Source organism: Manis javanica, chromosome 2 (assembly GCF_040802235.1).
Source record: "Manis javanica isolate MJ-LG chromosome 2, MJ_LKY, whole genome shotgun sequence".
Lineage (NCBI taxonomy): Eukaryota > Metazoa > Chordata > Mammalia > Pholidota > Manidae > Manis > Manis javanica.
Genome location: NC_133157.1, coordinates 51469378 through 51489404, shown reverse-complemented (window position 1 = coordinate 51489404; position 20027 = coordinate 51469378). Strand labels below are relative to the sequence as shown.

Here is a 20027-nt window from a genome sequence, read left to right as displayed (position 1 = left end):
TTGAGGGATGCTGGCATAAAAGATGCAATGTAAAAGCAAGTGATGGGCATTGTTTTCCATAAAGGGCCCCTTGTTTGCATCTACAAGAGGCCCCATTTGAGGGCTAGGAAGAAATACTGAGAAATTTTCTTGATATCAAGGCCAGACGGTAGACATGGCTCTGGACCAGTTAGAAATGCTTTCTGTGGCGGGGGCTCCTGTGCTGCTGCTGGGTGGGAGCTCAGAGAGGGGCCTACTGGGAACTGGCCTGCAGAACAAACAGACCCAAGGCCTCTGCACTAAGAGGACCCAGGGCCACATCAGGATTAGCCAAGGGACCTGACCAGCAGTAAGGGGGTGGGGGGCCTGTCCCCTGGTGATTTACAGCCAATGATGCAGGAAGCCCACAGGCGAAGGGGGAGTCAGAGAATTTTGGGGACATTTTCAAAACTGGAGGTCGTTCAGAGGAAATTACTCAATAAAAACCAGGTTTCTCTAACTGAATAGATCAATTTACAGCTCATAAGGTGGAAAAAGTCCGAGACTTCATGGTTGTGGCTGGGAGAGTCTCTTCAGGTTTCCTCCCTCGGCAGAGTGGCTGTGGCTTCGGCGTCCACACACCGAGCGCCCCTTCTGTAGCTCTCGGGGCCAGAATTCTTCTCTCATCTTTCTTCTCTCTTTCTCTGCTTTTTTCTTGTTTTTCTGGTTAAGATTCTTACCCTCCACCCTCTTCCTCTTCCTCTTACAAGCCTCCCACTTTCAACTTTCACCTCCCTACAGTTCTGTTAGAAAAGCCCCTTCCTTCTGTGTTTTCCTGGTGATAAAATTTCTTTTCCCCTGATTCTCCTGCTCAGTGGCCTCCCCTCTCCAGGGCTACTTCCCATGTCCCCCGTGCCTCTGTTTTCCCTCAGGTGCCCAAAGCGTCTGCCCTCCTCTGTCAGCTTCCCAGGCTTGGTTTTCTGCCCCTCTCCCCACCTCTCTAGTTCTCCCTGTCTGCCTTTTATCCTCCCAGCCCTCTCTCTGGCTGCTCTCTTGGTCTTTCTCAGCTGTTACGGCAGTAATTCATCATGAGCATCCAGTAACACTGTCACCTATTGCCTGCACTTCTGTAAGTTACACCAGCAACAGTTCTCAAGGAGCCAGGATCACAGAAAGATGGACAGACCCAGAAGGAGCTACGCTGGAATTCTGTCATCATCAATCATCATTCATGTACCTGTCATCCATCCATCCTCCCATCCACCCATCCACCCACCCAAGGCTTCATATAACCATTCATAGATTAATTTGTTCAACAAATAATGCTTGCATATGTGCCTTATGCCAGGCACTGGGGTAGAGAATGGTGATCAAATATAGAAATGGGTCTTGATTTCAGTATGGGCTAAGGAGATGGGACCAAGACCATCTCATTACAAGTTGACCTACTTAGGAATGGAGAATTCTGAGATCTGAAGGCTGAGAGGCAAGAACATGCAGCCGGGGGGGGCCAGCTTTTGAGAAAGCCTGCCTTTCCTTATCTCTACCAAATCCTCTCCCATTTGCTGTCCAAGGACTCTAGTTCTCCTAGCACAAGTCAAGGTTATTAGGCCACAGAGTCAAGTGCAGAACATCACATGACCTGGTAACAATGACTTAAATATATTCAGGCTAAACAGTAAATAATGGACATTAGTCCCTCCCTGGAAATAGGCTTTATTAGGGGGTAAAGGACATTTAATATCTGGAGGTGGGAGACTGTAGGGAAGAGGTCCCTAGTATGTGGGTACCCCCAAGGATGACGGGCTTACTCTACAGAGGTGGACTCTGAGGGCTTGGGGGAACAGCACACAATTCCTTCCTATCTCGCTCTTCCAGGTGTCAGTTGTCTGGTCCAACAAGCTGCTCCTTCCTCCTTTGGGGCCTCAGTGCTTCCGTAAACTTTGGATACCAGGCAGGTCTAGAAGCCCAGCACCTCCCTCCTCCCTTTCACTGGCACTGGTCACAAATTCAAAGCAGCCACTCGGTTTCATGGCTAGATGGCCTTGTAATTGTTATTGGAACTCTCCTTGGATAGATTTACGGTAATGAATTCACCTAATAGCAATTCCGTCCCAGACCTCTTTGCAGACAGGATCTTTTCTGAGTGAAAATATTAGAAAACCTTTCTGCAAAGGAAAAGCAATACTGACCGGTGACTTCAAGTTTAGGAAAAACACCACTGTTTGAGTTTTTCTGTTGGCCTCTAACTTTAAACACTTCATTGGCCAGTTGCTAACCAACATGATTTTTGGCCAGGGTTCTATTTATGTTGGCTCCAAATGTATGTATCACAAGCAGTTTGTGTGTTTCTGGGCATGTGTGTATGTGTGTATGAGTCTGTATATGTTACAAACTCCAAAACTTTTGAACACAAGGTTTTGTACTCTTTTTGCAGATTCTTCGGGCCAAGAAAACAGGCAACTGGCAGTCAGGGCATCTATGTGCATTAATGACTTGCTTTCAGGCCACCTCACCCTATGCCACCCTCTGGCTTGGCTTGGCTTGGTGCTCAGCTCTCTGGCCTCCCTGGACACCTATCTTACTGAGTTATGAATGAGCAAGGTGGCCTTGGCCCTGTAAAAGGGGCTTTGGGGACAGTGGATGCTTTCTGTGTCACCTCAGTCTGTAGGACCAGGAGGCAAGTCATCAGGAATGCCTGGGAGCAGGAATTTTCTCCTAGTTGGGGCCAGAAAGGCTCCATGTTTTTGTGGATTGGCATTAAGCAAACAATGGCTTTTTTGTTCTCTCCTCAAATTATTTGTCCAAACAAAAAGCAACTGTCATGAGGAGAAAAGTACAAATTTTCCAGCATTTGCCCCTTTCTGCACCCCTTCGCACAGCATGCTTTCTGACTGCGCATTTCCACAGCTCGGGGTCAGATTTCCAGTCCACAGTAAAGGCAGGGTTTGCTGCTTCTAAATGGGGAAGCTACCTTCCACCTCTCTCAGGCCTCCTAACCTAATGCCACATCAGAGCTAAAGGCAAGTTTCACAGGGTGGCACCTTCTCTCTCCAAAGTCCCAAGGGGTATCCCAAAGCCTGTAAATCACAAATCAAGAAACATTTCCCTAGAGACTGTAACTTTGGATCAACAGTGAATCCTAGAAGAAAGAAGGTCATTTTCCCTCAACCTCTCTTTCTTTAGAAAGTTTAGAAGTTGTGTTCTTTGCCTAAGAAAGGACTGTTATTTAATCACAAGTCATCCTTTAGAAAAGACACAGCTTATCAATTTGTATCTTACTATAATATGGTAAAATATGCTAAATAATACAACCAAATGATGTAGAATTTAATCTTCTGAGGCTTTTAGGGATTAGGCTCTGTCCTTATCTATCCAGCACACTCATGATTCTCCTTCAAGACCTGGGGCAAGTGTCACCTACCTCTGACCCAGAGACGCCCTCACCCACCCAGCAAAATTAGGGCCACCTCATTTGTGCTCCCATAAATTCTCCAAACACTGTCACATTTGCAATGTTTACACGTTTTGTTCTGACATAATTTCAGACTTATAGGAAACTTGCAAAAGAATATAAAGAATCTGATATACTAGTGTTACTCAATCTTTTTCTCATTATCGCTCCCCAGGAACCTTTTCAGACATTTTTTTCCCTAATTGCTCTCTGCCGTGAAATTTTAATATCACAGATACTGTATATTTGCTGTGGACTTTATGAGTATTTGAGCTTTACGTGGAAAAAGAGCAAGATGTTTTTGTCCCCAAGAACAAACGATCTTTATTCCTTTGACTGCAGTATTGCCTTGCAGAGAATGCATGCTATATATGTTTTACCCATATTCCCCAGATGCTAATATTTCCCCATATTTGCTTTATTGTTCTCTCTCTAAGTGTGTGTGCATGTGTGTGTGTTTATACATATATCACAGAAATATATGCACATAAATATACACATTTATATATCTGTATATATGTACATACATATGTATGTATAAATTTTCTTTTCCAGACTCTTTGAGAGTAAGTTGCAGGCATGATGCCTCTTTACCCCTAAATATTTAAGAAAGCATTTCTTATAAACAAAGACTTTCTCTTTTGCATTTTTAACAAAAGATTTCTTTAAAAATTTCCATTTCTTCCACTCGGCTATTTCTCAAAGTCAGGAAGCTATGCGTTACCATCTTTGGAAACTGTAGTACCAGGATAGGGCCTGGTATGCAGAAGGGCTATTGTAAAATAATGCATTTCATTAGCACATGGTATATTCAATGCATTTCTATATAATTTATATATAATACAAATATCATGCTAGTTTCTTTTATACTAAATATATAATACAAAATATAGTATGCTTTTATTCAGATGCTTTTTGTTTTATAGCATTCCATTTTATTTACAAATGAATGGAAATCTCGGAGTCTGCATTACAGATTTCAATCACAAAGTATTCTAGCATCTAGAAGCTGGAAAAAGTTGGGCTGAAATTTTACAGACTTTGGAATTTGCTTCAAAGCCAGTAAATAGCAAGAAAGTACTTATCTGATATCAACTTCATAGGCCAAGAGCAATATTCTGAGTTGATTGAGGTTGGCATTTGCCATCCCAGTCTCAACTTTTATTGCTATTTGAAAGGCAGTAGTAACTGTCACACTTCTTGCCTTCTTGAGTTCACTCACAAATGTTTATTGACAACTTCCACTTGACAAGCAAATATTGAGGCTCCTGTATTTTATTTTTTGTTTTCTGTGTACTAAAAAGGTACCTAGCCCTTATTTGCCTTGATTTCCTTGACTGCAAAATGGGTATCTACACATTGTGCCTTGTGCTGCTTCCTAGGTCCATGGTTAATATGGTGTTGGGTATGATGGGGACAGATTCTTCATGGACTATAGAATGAGCAGTTGTAGAACAAAATTCCAGGGACTAGGATGACCCAAATAAGACTTAGTCCAAGGCTTTGGGATCATGAGTATGAATATACTCAGTTTGAATGAAGACCCATTCCCACAAAACATGCAAATGATGTACAAAACATGTGAAATACATGTATGTCTTCACAATATAAATATATTGTCTTTATATTAAGTGATTTTGCTGTATTAAATTTTACCAATAATGACACAATGCTATTTGGCAGTCCTAAGCATAAATGAAAAAAGAAATTGTCAGTACTTGCTATTCTGACCAGTATGTAAACGTGTTCTTGACCTTCCTGAAGACTGCCAAACCTCATTGTATCCTTAAGACTCTTGTACTCCATGTAGATTTTGGAGGTAGCCCCTCACCAGGTTATCCCAAATCTCATGGAGGGTCCCCAGGCTTGGGGGAGAGGCTTGCATGGTGGGAGCTGAGGAGAGAGCTGTGAGATTCAATGGATAGAGAATGAGTATATCAAAGACTGGTTTTGTCTAAATCACAGTGTTCACAATTTATATTTCCATACTTTGTGCCTTTCATTTCCTCTACAACAAATAGCCAGGAGGAGCTATTTACATTTTCCAAACTCTGACACAAGACATCCAGGAAAAAAATCACTGTAGGGCTGAAAGAAGTTATGGCAGAAGGCCCCTCATCACTGAGCCTGAGCTGGGAGGGGCCCCAGGGGGAAGGACATCTCATCCTGTAGTTTTGTAGACAAAATAAAGTCCCTGCGAATGGAAGTGACTTTGTTAAGGTCACAGAACAAGTTACTGGCAGAGCTCAGACTAAAATCCAGGTTTGACTCCTGGTCTAGGCAGTGGGACACTTTTTTTTTTTTAGTGGCCTCACTGGAAAGTTTGAAGACACATGGATGGGAATGTTTGTTTCCACCTCTTCAAAACAAATAGCCTACAAAAATTTAGATATTTTATGCACCATCTGAGATGATCAAAGGGCCCAATTAAGTGTCATGGTAAACTCCTAAGACTAAGAAATAGAATAGTTGTCCTCATCCATTCATAATTTCCCTATTTTGCAGATGAAGAAAAATAGGGTCTAGCTGAAGGCAGCGGTGGCCCTGTGAGCCCTCCATGAAGCTCTGGCAGAGTTTGGACAAAGACTTTCTTTCCTAACTCAGATACCTGTAGAGTTTCTATTAGACTACTCTGTTCCTTAATGGTGGGGACTAGGGGTTTTGGGCAGGTGAAGTTTGATTTTACTTCCTTGTTACATCTCCTTTCCGTATGTCCTTACCAAGTCCCTAAAGGCCCTAATGCCCCTGTACTGAGCCCACTGAGAGGTTAGAGTAGCCCCAAATTCAGTTTATCAATGGACTCCCAAAAACATTCACTCTTACCTATGGATCATGGTGATTTTTCTAGAACCTTAAGGATGAGCATGACTTCAGAATCAGTGTCCAATAATTCCTAAGTGGTCCAGATATCTCTTTTTCTAGTGTGAAGTTATTTGTAACTTGCTTTCCAAGTTGCCACAATGCTTACCACTTATAATTGTTTTTACCTATGTTATGCCCCCCTTGATCATCCCCTCCTGCTGGCTCTTGAATCCTTTAAACCCCTCCTTTAATCCCTTGCTCAACCCTTATCAGAGTCAAGACCCAGGAGAAAATAGGACTGACCCATATCAGGAGAAGCAAAAGATTTCACCTCCATCCCCCAAACTAGTCAAACCTTCCATGATTCTCCATGTTTCCTGGCCAATAGAGAGAATAGCCATTCAACAACAGGAGAGAGTAAGGCTGACTGTGCCAAGATAAAAACCTCCGTTCAGCCTTTAGGCAAGATCAGGGCAACTGCTCTCCAGGTAATGGCCCACAGTCATGAATGTCTCTGCCAAACTACTTTATGAGCTGGTAGTCCAGAGTCCTCCATCTCTGTGCCTGCTTTGTGACCTCTCCTGACCTTGAATCTTGTCCCCATCTCAACTCCCTCTCCAGTCTGACCCAGCTAAGCACTACTAGGAAAGGTCTGAAAGATAATAGGTGAATTTTCATGGTGACTATAATGGTTCTAAGGTATATTCAACAAATTCTTTGACAATTCTTTTTTCAAAAGACAGAGCCTAATTCTTTTTTCCTTGTGTGTGGGCCAGATTGATCAACTCCTATCTAAAAAACAGAATGTGGTGGAAGTGATAGTATATGATCTCCAAGCCTAGGTCATAAGAGGCATTGTGGGTTCCACTTTGCTCTCTCTCTTGGACTGCTCACTGTGGGGGAAGCCAAGCACCATGTCATGAAGACATTCAAGAAGCTCATGGTGAGCTCATATGAAGAAGAACTGAGGCCTCCTACCAACAACCAGCACCACAGGAGAGAGCTATCTTAAATGTGAATTCTTCAGTGCCAGTAAAGCACTCAGTGACTTCAGTCATAGCCAAAATCTTAACTGCACACATTACAAGAAACCTTGAACAAAGTTGTTCCAAATTCCTGACTCCCACAAACTATGTGAGATGATACATGTTTATTGCCACCTAAGTTTTGGGCTAATTTGTTACGCAGCAATAGATAAGTAATACAGTGACTTGGCAATATCCTATTTTGCTGTCCAAGCTATTACTTGTGCCAGTCATGGGAATTATGGGCTAGATGAGAGGGAACAATTTATGATAGATCAATGGGAAAGATATTTTGGGAAATGTGACCTTTCCTCATACCAAACCTCTTCATAAACTGTGACAACCCCACTGTGTGATCTGGCTGTTGATGCGACTCAACTTTTAGGGAATTTTAGAACTTAACAAAGAAATATATCACAAATATTTCTTCACATTTCCTTCCTAACAGCTCTATGGAGCAGGAAGGGCAGATATTATTTTCTGCAACTTAAAGAGAAAACCCAAGGTCAGAGTTTCAAATTTCAAGTGACTATTATGTGACAAAGTCAGGATTTGAATGGAAGCCTCTCTGATCCACACTTGGGGTACCACCATGCCCCTTAAAGCAATGCCAGTCCTACTATGTGGGTCAGGTAAATTCAATTCAGCATATTTAATGGAGAAAGATCATATTTACAAAGCACACGGTGCAAGTTACAGTATTCAGTGAGTGGTAGTTACTATTATTACATTTATGGTATGCTAAGTACTGGGAATGCAGAGGTGAACAAGAACAAGCCCCTTCCCTTAAGGAGCTCATGCTGGGAAGATAAAGCAGATCTTGCTGAGGGATATGCCTCCAGGGTTGCCTTGAAAGGCCAGCAGCCCTCATTAAATAAAGAAAAATAATGATTTCTGTTTGAAGTATGCATAGGACAGGCAAATAAAGGCCCAGGGTGGAATGTCCAGGGCCCTTAATGGATCAGTATTCTGTCCCTTTTCTAATGTAGGGGTGGAGCCCTCCCACCCAATTAACACGCCCCAAAGCAGAAACCCACAGAACAGGTTGCTTGAGGGAGAAATCAGTGATCATTTGGAACACCCTACTCTTCAATGCAGGCTAATTATTACCATGTTTTCTTGGATCTAATATGACTGACTGAGGTGTAAGGCACAACTGGAACATTTTAGGAGAAAACACCCTGGAATGAGTTTTACATCTGCAGGGGTTACCCAGGAAATGACTACATTAAAATCTCTTCCCAGAGGAAGAAGGAATGGAGTTGGTTAAGGTATAGCAGAAGAAGGCCTATGGGAGAGGCACAGTGTGATTGCTCATATGGTCCCTGGAGAGAAAATGAGGACCTAAGGCATTAGAGAAGGTCTTCCGTGACACCAGATACATCCAGAGGTTTGCTGGTGCCACCAAAGACTTCTGGAGGGAGGACTGGAACAGCTCAGAGTGGTTTCTCAGGGTCCTGTACAAACACTGAGCGCAGCCTGTTTTTGTTTGATTTCTCTTATTTTTGTTTTTTAATTTTTAAAAAAATGATCACCAAATTCCCATCATTCTTTGTGTGCAACACCCATTAAACCTAAGCGATTCTCCAAAACAGAAAACACCACGTCTTGGGACCTGTGCCAATATGAAGTACATGACCTTCTCTTGCTGGGGCATTGATATTTTTTAAGCCTCAACTGCATGATATTGAATATCCCAGCAAGACTCCCTTAGGAGCCGATCCAACAACTGTCCCAGAGAAGAAACAAACTAGGAAATACCCCCTAACCACATGGGGTGCTCACAAAAAGATGATCAAATTCCTCTCTACCAGGACGGCAGAGGCCCAGGCGTACGTGTGTGCATGCGTACGTGTGTGCGAAAGAGAGCTGCTAGTCCTGGCGCTGGAGACCGGCTGTTGCCGCTTTATCAGCAGAGGTAGGGACGCTTGGATCTTTTGCTTCCCCCATAAAAACGCATGACACAACATAACTTCTCTTCAAGGACATTTTCTACCCAGAGGTCTTTGCCTCAAGGCAAAAACACCGACTCTTTTGGCCCCTGCACAGGCCTTCTGGAAGCTGAAAGCCTGTGTTTGGCTACGTAAATAACCGCCTAAATGCTGGGGTGGGTGTGGCAGAGTGGGCCCCAAGATGCCAGTCGGTGAAGGTGAGGACCTGAGCAGGTGGAGCTGAGCCTGGTCAAGTCCCATGGCTGCCCCGTTGGTTCCTCAGCCCCCGTGTGGGCTCTCTGATCCTTTGTTTTTCAGCAGCAAGTGGAGCCGAGGGTTGAGGAAAGGGAAATGTGATCTCCAGTGAATTGCAGTATTTTGCTTTCTCTAATCCTATTCAGGTGGTGACTGTAGCAAAAAGGGAAAGCAGGCCAACATGCAAGAAGGATAAAAACGCTGATTATTACCCTGACAAATGGCTGAATTGAATTCAAGTCCTAGTGATTCATTACTAATGGGCCTAAGTTCTGACCTGAGGTTGGAGATGGAGCTTATGTGAAGGGGCTTTAGGGGGTGGGGTGTCTGCCGTGGGAGTGTCTCTGCGCTGGAGAAGAGCTAGACCTGAGCAGGCAGCCTCCGAGCCAGGCTCAGCCCACAGCTGGCCTTGGGCTGGGCGCTTCCTCCAGGGCTGCCTACTGCACACCTGCGTTGGGGCTTTTCAACTCTCAGGACGGTGCTGCAGGCGATTTATTCCCTCCTGGAGCCTCCCCGAGGCTGGGCTTGGGGAGAGAGTTTGCAGAGAGGGTGTAGGGGATCACGCTCCTCTAGCCTTGAAACTTACTTCTCCATTCCCCAGTGAGGAGAGTGGAAAATGCTGCTGTCTTGCATGAATAATATGCTGTCTCCTTCGCTCTTTTGAAGAGCTCAGAGCACCCAGCAGACAGGAAGACAGGATATTCTTCACCTTCAACAACTCCCTGAAGCCAAATCAGGTTTTGATCCCCCATTCCATTTTTTTTTTTTTTTTCCAATAGTCGAGGAAATGACAGCCCATAGCAATTGGTCCCTGGGAGTGAGCTGTGTCAGGGAAGAGCTGATGTGGAAAGAGTCTTTTATGGAGGCACAAGAGCTCTCTGCTAATCCTGTGCTCAGTCCCGATAAGCCCTTGAAAGGATAACAATTAAAAAAATACTGATATATTTTGGTTTTAACTAGCAAGAGAGTTCTCTCCTAGGAGGATGGTTCCAGGTCTTGTGGGAATACCACTGCAGCTATACCTGAGCTGTTGCTAAGGCCAGAGGAGTACTGCAAACTGTAGTCCATTGAGCTCAGGAAATGAAGGCAGAGATTCCTGGTCAGGTATCTGAGACATGTTTCCCAGGTTGTTGTTGTTGTTTTGCCAGTTGGATGGAACAAAAAGATCCACATTTTTCTGTGGTAGCTCACCATTGGGTGGAGGTTTCTCATTTTTAATCCTCTTTGGCCTTCATTAGTGTGCCGACTCTGACTAGTTTATCTTGCTACCTCTAGCCTTTTTTTCCACCATACTACAGCAGGAATGATGTCTTACAAAACCAAAATTTGATCATGCCATTCCTGTACTTAAAATATTCAATGGCTCCCCATAGACTTCAAGATAAAAGTCAAACTCCTTAGCATAGCATGAAAGACCCCTTGCAAGTACAGATGATGTACATAATGTACAAAACTGCCTGCTATTTTTTACACTCCATGATCATTAATTCATTCATTTGTTCAGATGTCAGGCTGGCATTTATTGAGAGGTTAATATTTTCCAGCCAGTTTGCTAGACACTGGGAATATACTACATGTGGCAGTGCCTAGAACATGGTCTGTTCATGGAATCTGCCTCTAGCCTTGAAACTTACTTCTCTCTCTGCCTATAACTCCCGCCTCTCTTCCACCAGCCAGTTTTACTGTTCACAGATTTTCTTCTTCATCCGTCACATCCCTCCCAGATGCCACTCTTGAGTGCTCTAGATAGCACATGATGCTGTAACTGGGTATTATGTTACCTGTTTTGAGGAGAGAGACTTTGTCTTATTCAAAGCACCTAGCCTAGGGCCCAAATCATGGTAGGTGACTGTAGTGGTCATGGTTCCACAACTGCACTGACTTTAGCCAACGAGATGCGAGGAAAAGTCTGTTAAGGGTCCCTGGGAGGGAGAACCAAAACAACCGTCCCTTGTTTGCTCTTTGGTGTTCTACCTGGAAGTGGTGCCTGGACCTGCTGCAGCCGTCTTGCTGTCCAGCTGGAACCAGCTTTAGGAAGAATGAAGAGGACAGCAGGGCATGGAGGTGGAAGTAACCTCAGCTCAGGATCATCCTACCTCTGAACTTGAAGTTATGTGAATAGCACATTTCTTAGCATCTAAGCATTTCGATTCAAGGTTTTTTCTTCCCTTCCCTTCCTCCTCTCTTCTCCTTTTTTTCTCTCTGTCTTCTCATCCTCCTTACTGTTCCGCTTCATTTTTTTTTGATGCCAGAATTTTCCTAAGTGATTTAGAACTCAGTGCCTGTCTGGTTGGACTGAGTGCATAGATATCCCAGCAACTGGGTGCAATGGACAGCATCTGGTGTTAATTGTATTTATTCATGTGTCTTGTTTGCCTTAATAAACTATAGGTTCTTTGAAGGGAAGAAGTCTATTTTGTCCAAAATTGTCCTGTTAATCCCCTTTTCCATGTGTTTGCCTAATGTCTATTACATAGTAAGGGGCTCCATAAATGTTTTTAGAATTGAATTGAAGTCTTCCACTACTTTTTACTCCTTTTTCATAACCCTCAATTTATCACTTATCTTAGTACCACATAATTTAGTATTTTATTCTATACTATCGTTCTCGCATTGTTTCCCATCAAAAGTCTTGCACTCCCTAAGAAGATGTGAAGGCCCTGGGGAACAGCATATGAGTTTCCTCTCATAGCTCTTCAGTATCTTATGCATTCTCAGCATATGTAGGGCTCATAAGAAGCATCTAAACTTCCTGATGAAATCATCCTCTGAAACCTTGTACAATACGAATCCTTCCTAAGTTCATAATTCTGTACTCTTGCGTGTTTGTCTCAGTTCCTTGATGGTAGAAGTTCTCACCTGCTTCTTTGCCCTATACCCTAACAGGCACAGAATTGGCATCGATAAAGGCTTTGTGATGAATGGATGAGAATATTAAAGTAGTGTCTCCTGACAGATCACAATTCCAGAAAACATTTTTGATGCCCTAAGCCTCTCAAGGACCAGAATAAATTAATTAATTTAAAAACATTTTTTGGAGAGGGAGGGCTCTTTTTGGAAGTGATGCTACATGCTGATATCCTTGTTGAGCCACGGAGACTACTTTGCTGTTATCTGTGGGTAGTTATGGGGCCCAGTTTTCTTAGTCTACCAAGCATTTCTATTTTGAAGCTCTTCTTACATATGTCCCTCTGGGTCTCTAAAGAATCCTACAGTCACAACTACTGTTTGCTGATAGGGCACCCAGCACCCTGTTTTCTGTCCTTAAGAAGGTCCTCTGACAAGATGCTCTGGCTGCCTGTGTTTCACACCTTGCCACAATGACTGGTGTTCAAAAATACAACTCAGGAGTTTAAATTATTTACATCTACTCCCAACAAACAACCAACCAGGGACAGGTAAAAATAGGGGCCTGTACATTCCCATCCCTTCGCTGCCACTTTAACAGAGTTTCTCTGAACTTGGTGATAGATTTTGACCCTGGTTATAATACAGTATCTCCCAGAGATAGTTTAAAACCTTAAGATCAAGAGAAAACAGGGATTGGGTAAGAGTTAACAAATTTGTCCTCATTTTTTCCTCTTTATTTTATGTATCTGAGTGGTCTAGCTTGTCTCTCCAAATCTGATGAGCAGGTTTTCCTCTTGAAGAACGGTCATGCATTTTTGCCTTGCTTCATTTCCATCTGTGTATGTGAAGGTGACGGTGGTAAATTACGTGTGTGTTTATATGTCAGGAGCATCCACAATATATATGAGGAAATGCCAGAAAGCAGGGCTCTTAGATTTAATCTTCTATGTCAATGCTCTACAACCAGTGAAAATATCCCAGTTTAAGACAATGTTTGACATGTGAGACGATGTGCTACATGCCACGGGATAAAGAGGTGTAAGACATATTCAGGCCAGGTATGCTATGGGCTACAAGCCATTCAAAAGAGAAAAAAATAACTTCTTTTTTCCAAAATGGGAAATGTTTGTATTTTAAAAGTAATTCACTGCCATAAAGATTAATATGAATTAGAAATGTTTTTGGTAAAGAGAGTTAAGTTTCCCCTTATCTATCTCTAATCCCAGAGATAGAGACTATTAAGAATTTGATGTAGCCTTTCAGAATTTTTATGCATACAAAAACATGTATTTTCCTGTAATGAGATCATATACATACTGTTCTATAACCTGTATCACCACAAATAGATGTATCTTATCCTCATTTTACTTTCCCCTGGTGGCATAATATTCCATTGTATGTTTGTCCCAAAATGTCTCTTACTGATCCACAGTTGGACACTGTTCTCTGAGGCTTTTTACTCAATTAGAAGCAGTATTGTAGTGAACACCCTTGTTCATTAATTTTTCTTCACATGGTGAATGTGTATGTGGGAACTTCTTGGGAACATCAGGAAAGATTTCAGAGAAAAGGTAGAAGAATTTTACTGGAGCCCAGGGGAGGGAACAGCATGAGCAAGGGTGGAGAGCATAAGGTTTATTTGGGGATCAGTAACTAGATCTCTGGGTGAAGTGTAGGTTGTGTGGTCTCAGTCTTGGGCAATTGACATACAATTGAAAAGATAAAGGGGGAGCTTGCAAGGGTACATAAATTCTAGCAGTTCAGATATTATGAATTTGCAGTGGTGTGATGACACCGGAGAAGAAAGGTCCCACATCCGTCTGGGAATGGAGGGTGTTGGGTGAGTGAGAGCAGTTGGGAAGGAGAGAGTGGAAGGCACCAGACACTCCAGGAAGCACTGGGAAAGCTCGGATACACAAATGAGACTTTGTGGAGGATGATTCAGTAGGGCTTGGGTACTGACTGGATGTAAATGAAGTCAGTGAGGGGTACAGGCACAATTTCCTCTTCTAGAAAATGGGGACAATTCCTGTACTTAAGGGTTATTACAAGCACCAAGTGAAATAGGCAAACTTTGAGTAAGTAACAGTTATTACTCTAAATTATTTCATTTAGTTATGAACTTTCTCTGTAGTCCCCCAGATAATGGTTGTCCCTACAGTACTTTCAGAGTTGCTAGTTTATGGAATGAAGAGGGTGGATTACAATGACCTTTTCAGAGAGCAACTGTGAAGTCACCCAAGGCAGTTGGCTGTGTTTTCTCAGGGATTCAGTGGAAACTTAAGAGTTCCCTCCAAAGATGTGAATCTGGTCTAAATACTTTGGGGCACTTTCATATCTGTGGTTACTGAGTTAGATTTTCCCTTATATTTAATTCAGTCCCCCTTCACCCACCCCTCCACACACAAAATTACAGAGATTTGTTTTTGTTTTTAGAGCAGAAAGGAAGGATGGGAAGACATACTCCAAATATTTAGTTAGTTTCAAAAGTATGTGTTATCCAAAGCACCTTCAAGTACTAGGTTTCTTGAAATAAGAAACTCTATCATCTTGCTCTGCTGTGTTTCCCTTTGGCAGGAACCATAACCCTCAGCTTCAATAACGCTCAGCTCTTTGCAGGGAAAGAATAATAGCCTGAAAGTTGGGAAATCTAAATTCCAGCTCAGCACTGTCCATTTAGCTGCGATGACTTCTCTGGCCCTTGTGTTCCTTATCCATAAAAGGAGAGCCTTGAGCATGACATCTTTACATTCCTTTTTTTGTAGGCTCTCACAAGTTTTGTTCAAAATCCCCTGTGAGGTTGATGGGACCGGGTCATGAAACCTGTTTTGCAGATTTGGAAATGGAAACCCAAAGAGGTGAGTGACTTGGCTAAACCAAGCATGATTCCCTTCCTCAGAGATGAGATCAGAACCAATGGCTGTTAATCTGATTTTTAGCAGGTAACATTGTCTTCTGAAAGTTTCTCTCTGAGTTTGGTTGGGAGTGGTTTCTAGAAGGTCAGGTGTCTGACTTCCGTCATGTGGACACCCACATTCCACCCCTTGGCAGCCATATCTCTCAGGTGGCCCACAGCCATTTCTTCCCTTCCCACCCCCTCTTCACACTCTTGTTCCAGCCATATTACGCTACTGTGAGTTCTTATGGCCCCACTCCCTTTGTATAAATGGGTTATTTTTTTATCTTGGAAAATTCATTTCCCCATTAATCCCTTCTCTAGTTAACTTATCCACCTCTTTAATTTTAATCTGTCACTGTTTTTTTCAGGTAGTTTCCCTGGCCTTCCCTCTAAGCTGTTAGATGCAATTTCTCTGGACCCCAAAGCACTCTAGTATCAGATGTAATTGGGGCACTTCCTTTTCTAACAGTGAAGAGAGAAAAATCTGAGAAGTGATTCAATAAACTTTGGTATCTTCCCATTGAAAATTTTTCAACAGGAGAGTGACAGAATTTTCATCATTATGTTTCTCTTTCAAAAACCTTTGTTATATTATGGCTGTACCTCCACAGTCTGATCCAGCTCTGGGAATGTTTGCTATAGAGAGCCAGGGGAGGGGTCCCTGCACCCTCATCCCTTCTCCTTTGTTCACAGGAGTGCTGTGTGGAAGCACATCTCGTTCCCCCCAACTGTTCAGGTTTGCCCATACTCCAGGCTCAGCCCCTCTGAGGTCTATGTTGAAGCCCCACTAGTTTCTGGGGATCAGTCTCCTTGAAGGCAGGCCAGGCTCCCCACCCTTAGACCAGGCCAAGAGAGGCCCCTGCCCCTGGGCTCTGAGATGGTGGACATGGTCCTGTTTGCCAAAATATAGTGTTTTTTTGTACTGGGGCTGGGTGCTTTTGAAGCTTCTTTCTTCCACAAGGAAGTGCCTGGGTCACTGTGGACAAATGCTCTTTCCTAATTAAGTGCAAATCCCACCCACTGAGAGCTCACTCTGAGATCTGTTCAGGACGGAGCTGGCCTTCTCAGCTTGCTTCACAATCGATAGCTCCAGAAAAGGCAGTTTTATTCACTGAAGTCACAGATCAATGGGACAAGATTTGCATATGAGCTTAGTATATAAATCTCATGGTGAGGTAATCATTTGTTTTCCCTGCTATCTCCTGATTTCCCCTCCCTTTCTTGTTTCCTCAGTTCATTCTCCCTTCTGCTCTCTTGTCCTTCTCTTCACTGAGAAGAGTGAATCCTAGTTTATGCAAAGGGAGTGGGGCTGTAAGGACTCAGACTGGTGTATTGTGGCTGGACAAGAGTGTGAAGAAGGGGTGAGAAGGGAAGAAATGGCTGTGGGCTGCCTGATAAGCCCACTGAGCAGATACTGCCTCTTTCTTTAGAGACTCCTCCTTTACCCCAACCCCAGCCCCAGCCTCTGTGCTCTCCCTGCCCTGTGTGGCGATTATCTGTTAATTTGACTCTGTCCAGGCAACCCTAGTATTCTGTAAGCAACCTGAGTGCAGAGGTGGTGTATTCCTCTGGGTCTCCAGCGTGTGAGTGGGGTGTGCTGCCTCATGGCAGATGCTCAGTAGTTTGTTGAACCCTCGGTTTTCTCATTCACTTTCCTTACATGGAAGACTCCTAAACATGCCTGGGAAAGGAAGAGCTAGTGATTATCCCGACCACTGGGACTACCCTATCCCAGAGGCCAAGGGGGTGCCTCGGGTAATTAGAATGTTTTTTCTGCATGACAGTATGACCTGCTATGAGTGTTCCCCCGAGTGCTCCCTCATCCGCAATGGACAAGAAGAACATGACAGTTTTGGTGTTCTACTCTTGACTGAAGGATGTGGGCCCCTCCCTTGTAGGTAGAACTACCATTTGACCAAAATGGTATTTGGGGGAAGCCCAGGGAATCTGGCCATGGTAGGTATCTCTGGGAGGTGGAACCCATAGGCTTCATCCGTTTTTATTTTCTACATTGACCAAAAATTGGTAATGTGTGCATGGTTTCAAAGCAGATACAACTTTTAGTTTTCTTTTTGGCAGCTCTGTCATGTTTCCAACTGTTACAACTTTATTTTACTACTGGGGTATTGAAAAGTAGCACTGGCACATTGGGGGGTCTTCTCCTCAATGCTATACTTTTATTTAGAGATAAGTAATCTTTTCCAATAAAAACTGGCATGAGTAACTGCAAAGACAACTTCCTACAGCATTGGAGATCAGAAAGGAACCTCAGGTCCCATCTTCTATGCTTGCTGGTTGCAGTCAGAGGCTCCGGGCCTTTGTCCTTGTTACTCCTAACTATGGTAGCTGCTGACATTTCTGAAGCGTGTTACAATGGGCCTCCGCAGAGAACCTTGTTTGAATCTTACAAGCCCATGCTCATGAGGTCAGTGGTAATCACTTTTGTAATAAGTGAGTGAATTGAGAGTCCAGATGTCATGTGACTTGCTCACAGTTACATAGCCAGAAGCACCTCCCAAAGAAAAATCCCAGACCTTCTGTCGTTAAGTTCCTTGCTCTTGCTGTTGTGTAACATCGTCTGGGTATGAACGATGCTTAAGGTGATTAGCATCACGGGAAGGTGGGTGGCCTGAGTCACCTGTCACCCTCCTGGTGGCTGCCACTGACTAGCTGACACTGTGGGAGTCATCCCCTGATGGATGAAGCTCACTGTTCTGATGGCAGGAACCCTGCACTTTGGTGGAGGATGTGCAAATAGCAGAGCTTCTGGACCGTCAGGGCCCACTGATAGGACCACCTTTAAACTGTTAAAGTCTCTTCTCTCCCTGGGTACATGTTCTCCCACTGAGCTGCTCAGGACCCGCCTGCCTTCTCCTTCCTGCACTCTGACCCTACCAAAGCCCATTAATATCTGTTGTCTTGGTCAAAAATATTGTGCAGTTACTCTCCTGTCCCAACCTTTACTGAAAAAGAGTCTGGTTAATTAACATTGATTACAGTCCACCCACTGCAAGTAAATATTGATCGCTGGGGTCCCTAATTTGAATGCACTTCTCTCTCCTTATCTCTTGTGAGAAAGAAAGAGAGTATGAGAAAGAGAAGGGATGAGAGAGGAGAGGGTATTTTTTTAATCAGTCCATTTTCCAGGGTCCTGGTAAGGGGCATTAGTGATGTGCTGGTCCTTAGATCTTGCCTACTCTCCTTCTGCATGGCTATTTTTCAGCGTGACGTCTAATTGCTGCAAATAGTCACTGTGCACATTTGGGCCTTGTTCATAGCTCCCTACTTTATTGAGAGACGAGTGATAGTATTGATTTTGGATGGCCAGGGAGAATGCCAGAGAATATTAGTAAGGAGCGGAGAGAACACAGTACATAAACTTTTATGACACAATGTCAAGCTGGATTGTGAAGACATAAATGAAAAGGACAACACAGTCTGTAATTACCACAAGCACACAACCTCCATCTGTTGGGGAAGGTTGCCTAGACTGGCCAGAGCAAGGAGCAGAAGGGGCTGAATTGCCCAGCTCACAGGAGTGGTGGCCCATAGTTGGTGCTCCTTGCTATTGAGAGAATATACGGGACATGAAAGATCACTTCTTGTTCTGTGTTGCAGCACAGTCCTGAGGAAAGTGAGTGGATTCTAATGTCAGGTCTGTCACCTTCTGCTAGCCAGGTGACACTGGGTCAGTCACGTGATCTAGTCCCAGTTCTCTCATTAGTGAAATGGAGGCAGTGACCACTCTGCAGGCTGGCGTAAGGACTAAAGGAGATAATGCATGCAAATGTTTTGCAAGGTGCCTGGAAAATAATCAGCCCTCAGCAGATGTAGATGTTATCTACATCTACCATAGCTCTGTGCTAGGTGCTGGGGAGAGAGTGGTGCCCCAGACTCACAGCTCTCACAGCTCTTTGGGTGAGACAGGTGTTGATCAATCATTGACCCAAATAAATATGAAAATGCTCCTGTGCTAGGAGCTGGAGGAAGGACATGATGCTACATGAGGAGATTTCTGTTGTTACAGCTTTTTCAAAAATCACACATATTTGTTTTATCTGTCTCTCCCACTATGACATAAGTTCCCCCAGACAGGAACTTGATCTCTTTGATGTACTGCTCTATATCTGGTGCCTAGAATAGTGAGTGACACATAGTAACACTCAGTAAATACTAAATGAATGGGTACCTTACTATGGGTATGTACCTTGGGTATAGAGGAGGAATTAGTACCTGACTTTTAAGAGCTTATAGTTGAATGGGATGCAGAAGAAATGCATAAAATTTAAGAATCAATAGAATCATTAGCAGGTTTAACAACCAAATCATAGTTAAACTTTACCTTGAAAACTCTCTTTACCTGGACGCAGGCATCACACACCAGCATAGGGCCAGATATGGTATAGTTTACATGTCATGACAAGTAATGAAAGGGAATGGAAAGACAGGGGGACTGGTTGTCCCTCCCTCAGCTTAGTGGTCCTAGTTTACACAGTGTGAGTGTGTCAGGTAGGCTAAGGGATTCAACAAACAATGCCCAATCTCAGCAGATGGGTCAGCGGAGGGGCTCAGCCACAGGTAGTATTCAGGACACAGGCCCTGCCTGTTGGGTGTTGGGCCCTCCCCGGAGCCTCCACGGGCAGCCGTCAGGTGATGGAAGAGATCCATAATACCGAGAATCACACCCCGTCCCATTGTGTCAACCTGGAGGTGCCAGGTTGCTGTGGCTCATGGTGCGGTGGCGAGACAAGTACGTGGCCGCAGGCAGGTCAAAGTGGGGAGTCGGGAGAGCAGACAAGTGGTGCATCCAAGGTTGGTGGGCGCCAAATGTGTATCCACCACAGCTAGTTCAG

At 43.7% G+C, this 20027-nt stretch overlaps 1 long non-coding RNA gene across 5 annotated transcripts in view; it reads left to right on the top strand.

Moving 5' to 3' along the window:
• The first annotated feature begins 9095 nt into the window (after positions 1 to 9095).
• Positions 9096 to 20027, top strand: part of LOC140847683 (uncharacterized) — an 80434-nt gene continuing 69502 nt past the window's right edge. For 4 of the 5 annotated variants that reach the window (XR_012127705.1, XR_012127706.1, XR_012127704.1 and 1 more), the window contains exons 1-3: positions 9096 to 9157; positions 10027 to 10162; positions 15041 to 15133. This is a non-coding gene — a long non-coding RNA (uncharacterized lncRNA). The remainder of the gene's footprint in view (positions 9158 to 10026; positions 10163 to 15040; positions 15134 to 20027) is intronic. The other variant, XR_012127707.1, reaches the window with a different exon arrangement.